Source organism: Stegastes partitus, unplaced genomic scaffold (genome assembly GCF_000690725.1).
Source record: "Stegastes partitus isolate 25-593 unplaced genomic scaffold, Stegastes_partitus-1.0.2 Scaffold8, whole genome shotgun sequence".
In the NCBI taxonomy this organism is placed as follows: Eukaryota; Metazoa; Chordata; class Actinopteri; family Pomacentridae; genus Stegastes; species Stegastes partitus.
Window position 1 is genome coordinate 1,763,099 of NW_007577739.1, and position 5,145 is coordinate 1,768,243.

Sequence of the window (5,145 nt, forward strand, 5' to 3'; positions counted from 1 at the left end):
GGCAAAAGAACAGCCTGAATTTAGAAAAAAGAACTGTAGTGCTGTTAATGGAGCCCCAACCACCTGGAGGACTGTGACCTGAAGTCAAAGTGTCCCATGTTAGACGTAGTCATGGTGAACGGACTCACACAGCAGCGGTCATATCTGGAGGGAAATAATTGGTTAGACTCATAGCACAACTGGTCATTCTTTCCCAATTTGACTCTAACTTTATTGACTAACTTGTAATTATTTGATAAATTCAGATGTACCACTTGAAGGCGCGGCTGTTAAAATCACAACTTGAAATCACCTCTCTTACCTCTGTACTGCATAACCTGTTGTCCTACTAGTCACACCCAGGTGCTTATATAACCCCAACCTTTTGGCCTGTGAAGCCCTTTTCCCTCCAAACCACTGTGCTGAGAAAAAAAGAGACCTTCTGTATGTAAAACAAGTGACTTTCCAGCTTAACTTTATTATTTTATTTAGCTCATATTTCACAGTTTGTCTCTTTTGGATCTCATTCGTTTGTAATGCATGAGTTTTAAATAGCTTGAAGAAAATGGAACCAGTGCATGGATGAATTAATCCAGTGAGTTTAACTGATGAAGCCAATTATACTTTGTTCACTTAACTTGCCGGTGCTGACATTTTGATTTGATCTGTAGCTGCATTTACTTTGTCTTTTTGGATTTATTTCCTCCTTTATGTATAGAAGAAAACATTCACATATCCATCCATTTATCCATCCACCTAACCACCATCATCTAACAAATAAATGGTTAGAACGGCTTTCTGTATCCTGTGCTTAAATGTGCACTCTACATCAGATGTTCTGTGAGCCAAGGCCATCACCTTCACTGTAATTTGTTCATGGCCCTTTGAGTCCGATTGAACATCTACGGTGGAAAATGGATTCTTAACCCTCTCCGTCAAATGATGGGCAGTAAAAAAAAAAAAAACATAAATAATAATTTAATAAAAGACTTTAAAACTGAACTTTATGACCATCCCCTTAAGGAATCGAGAATTCTGTGTGTTTCACTGATATGATCACTGATTGGGCAGTGGAACAGTCAGAGGGTATGGATGGAGAATTAACTGGAAGAGTTGAACAATTTGAAGCTCCTCTCAGAGGGATTCAGAAGGTCCCAGGAGGCCGAGCACGCTCAGTATGCCTCCAACCAGCCACAAGATTGTGAAAGAAATGAAGCCCCCTGTAGGAAAACACAACCTGAAACACATTTACACAAATCAGCATCCACTCAAAATAGTGGAAAACGTTCCCCGTCTGCCCCGGAACATTTCTCTGATATCTACAGGCACTCTGCCTTTTGTAAACATAAGAGAAACAGAACCCCATCTTAAGGAACAGTCATCCTTTACAACTGTTGTCCCAAGTCCAGTCTCTGTCCCTTGCATACCTTACAGTTTATGGATTTAAAATCAAATCAAAATCAAATCAGATCAAGTTTATTGTCATGTTGCTGTACATACACAGCAGTGCAGGCAAGATGAGAGAGTGTTCCTTCAGGATCCAATAACTTAAAGCAATTTAAATAAGTGTTTGTATATCTAAATCAGCAGTTCAGCATTCTGACAGCTGGTGGCATGAAGCTGTTGATCAGTCTGGAGGTTCTTCCTTCAACGCTCCAGAAACCTTTGCTTGATGGCAGCAGTTCAATCAGTTCATGGAGAAGGTGTGAGGAGTCCCTGATGATGTTCAGAGTCCTGCTCGTGCAGCGGCTCTGGAGAAGTTCTTGGACAGAGGTGAGGGAGGCTCTGATGCCCCTCTCAGCTCCTCTAACTGTCCTCTGCAGGGCTTTTCTGTCTGACAGCCTGCAGCTGGAGGACCATGTGGAGATGCAGGATGTCAGAACGCTCTCCACCACACCTCTGTAGAAAGTCCTGAGGATGCTGGCAGGGAGAGAGGCTTGTTTCAGCCTCCTCAGGAAATGCAGTTTCTGCTGGGACCGTTTGATGATCGCTGCGGTGTTCACAGTCAGGACTTAGTTCTTCTGGACCTTCAAATTCAGTTTCATCACCTAATATGTCTTTCAGCCATTTGCCAGTGAGCCGGCCTCTTTTATCTCAACCTGTACCTCAAGTGTCTATTTAAACCAACTCATTGGCCTCCTGAGCAGATGCTACCAGTCTCAGCATCGAGCACATCTTATTGTTTCATTCATAGCACATAGCTCCATATCAAACAGTCCATACAGCCTCATTCCCATTATTTTGTCTGTCAGCCTTCTCCAGTTCCATAAGCCACACAGCTTGCTGGAGTTCCCTGTAGTTGAAATTATTCTTTGCCTTTTTCACTCCTGTACAGCAGATTATAGGTTCAAGGTATTCTTTCAAGTAGAGGGGCCCTCTTTTCCTTAATTCAGGCACAAAGACCCTCATCAATTTGTTATGTTAACAATGGCTCTCACCAAACTCCTGCTATTGGATCACCTCGCCTCATCTCACCACCATCCTCTGCCTGTGACCTATGACCTTTCAACGACAATATGGTCAACCACTGAAGGAAACACAGACAATACTAGGATGCTCATGGAGCTGCTGAAAGGTTTCAAAATGTTGTAGTTTGGTCACTAATGGTTATGCTAATGGTTATGGTTAGGCTACTGTCTCCTAAACCAAGAGAAGGTGCTTCAGAGCTAGCCTGTGTTAGCATTTGTTGTTTAAGCTTCCTGCAGTTTCCAGTTTAACCAGGTATGCCTGCTCAGCATCTGTTGTCCACTTTAATTTAGCAAATTTTGCTGCTTGGTTTTTAAAAAGAGGCAGAATGTCTCATAGTTGTAGTGCAAACAAGCAACTTGCATACTGGTTCTCTTCAAGTGCAAAAAACACTTACCAATTGTTATAATTAAGTATGTTTTGAGCTATTATGTATTCTGAATGTGTATTTTGCACTGAGCCTATGATTCTGTTTCGTATTTTCCTACTGAGAACAGCATACGTCCTTGAAGATAATGTGGCCGGTGAGAACCGGTTCACACACTTGGAGACAGCAGAAACTCCTCTATTCTATCAGATACGATTGTTACTTTAGCTACACGCCGTACCAACAACATCCACACATGTTGCTCATCAAGGATGTGGACAGAGCGCACAAGAGGTATGTCTGTCCACGCCATTGGTAACTGGCCAGTTAAACTCGGGAGTGTAAAAATCTTATCTATGTTCGGGTCAGGCCCAGCCCAAGAAGATATCTGTAACCTGGAACCGAAAAACCTCAGTTCGGCTGGACATGAGATTCCTCTCTGTCCCTCTGAATTCCAGCGCTGCCTCACTTCACCTGTGACCGAAAAAAATAAAACTCAACTGAGAACTGAAGATTTCTCCGGCTTGTTCTTGGGCTACCAACTAAAGAATCGGGTCTACCACAATCAAAGATTTAAGTTTTCAACAGCCACCGTTCTCCGTGGGGCCGATTGAAAGTCTTCACACTGATGCACCGCAACAGGAAAAGAGACACAATTTCTCTGAAGGTACCAACGTGCATATTGTCAGTCTCCCTCCCACTATTTAAAAGATTGTGAAAACCTGAGAGGTATAAGCACACACAAAGTGCCAAAATGGTTAAAAGAGCAGAACAGATGTTGGAAATGTGGCAGAACTCACAAAGCAGCAGAATGTGCTTTGAAAAAGCTCTGAATGTGATGGCCATCATCTCGGCATATGGAACGATGTAAACAGAACATAAACATCCAGAGTATTGTACATGAACACAAAAAGTCTGTCACCCAAAGTACTTCTTAAAGTAGTGAAAGTAAGACTCAGAAACAAGGTGAAGACATTTGACACCTGTACCATCTTAGACGATGGATCTGAGTGCACCGTGTTGCTTTCAGGTGCAGCAAAGTACCTTGGTTTAAATGGAGAGGAAGAAAACCTTAACCTATGCACAATGAGACAAAAGACAGAAGGAAGGAAAAACCATAAACCTGAAAATTTCTGCTGCTTCATGTCTTGAGAAAAAAAAATCTCAATTGACTGTGGTTTCACCTCTGAAATGTTTGCTGAACAGAGTTATCCTGTCTATAAAATAAAGCAACGCTACCCACATTTGCAATGTTCTGACACCAAACTCACTCTCCAAGGTCCAACCACACATTCTTATATATTCATACAATCCATTTCTAAAAAGTGTCCTGTGTTGTACTCAGTCATGATGGAAGAACTCACACAGTAGAGCCTGTCTTTCTTTTCCAATTTAATTGTACATTTAATGACTAACTTATGATTACCTGATGAATTCAAACGCACCATTTGAAGGTGCGGCTGTTGAAATCACAAGTTTAAGCACCTCACTTCTGGAGAAATCACAGCTTCTACGTCTGTACTGCTGCATAACCTGTCATCCTGCTAGTCACACCCAGGAGGTTATATAACCCCACCCTTTTGGCCTTTGGCCCTTTTCCCTCCAAAATCACTGCACCAAGAACAAAGAGATGCAACGTGAGTCAAAAAAGATGTTCAAATTTATCTTAGCATTTCACAGTGATGACTGTCTCATGGCTGTTCTGGATGTCTTTCTCTTGTATTGCATTAGAATCCTATGTTTAAAAATCTTGAAGCAAATGGAAATGCAAAGATAGTGCAAGGATGCTTTAATGAAGTAAGTCCAAGTATTGTCAGCTTATTTGCCCACACACATGTGCACACACTCATTTTGTATTAATTTTACTCTGAAATGGTTGAAAAAGGTGCAATTATCAGGTTAAAATCTGAAGTCTGGTGGGCTGGACTCCATCCCCACAGTGTCAGAATCTTGCCTCTACTCTGGGAGCATGTCGCATTGCATGACAAAAACAAACAAACAAATGTAACGTTTTTTAATCCATCCCATGTAAACACTGCCGAGTCAAAACACTGTCATCCATTATACCAGCGCATATTTACGCACATCCCTTCAGACACAAGGCAGTTTTATTTTAGAAAGCTACATTCAATCCAGATGCAGATGTGTGACCCGGTGTGCATGCTATATTTCAGATGTGGGAGCCCATGTTACAGTAAACATGCTGTCTGTGCACGTTCCGGTGGAGCAGCTACAACTCCTCAACAATGATGTCATGTTTTCGAATACGCAACCTGTAACATCCGGGTCCTGTGTCTGTGGCTCTCTGCTCCTCCGAAGCTAACGTTAGCTAG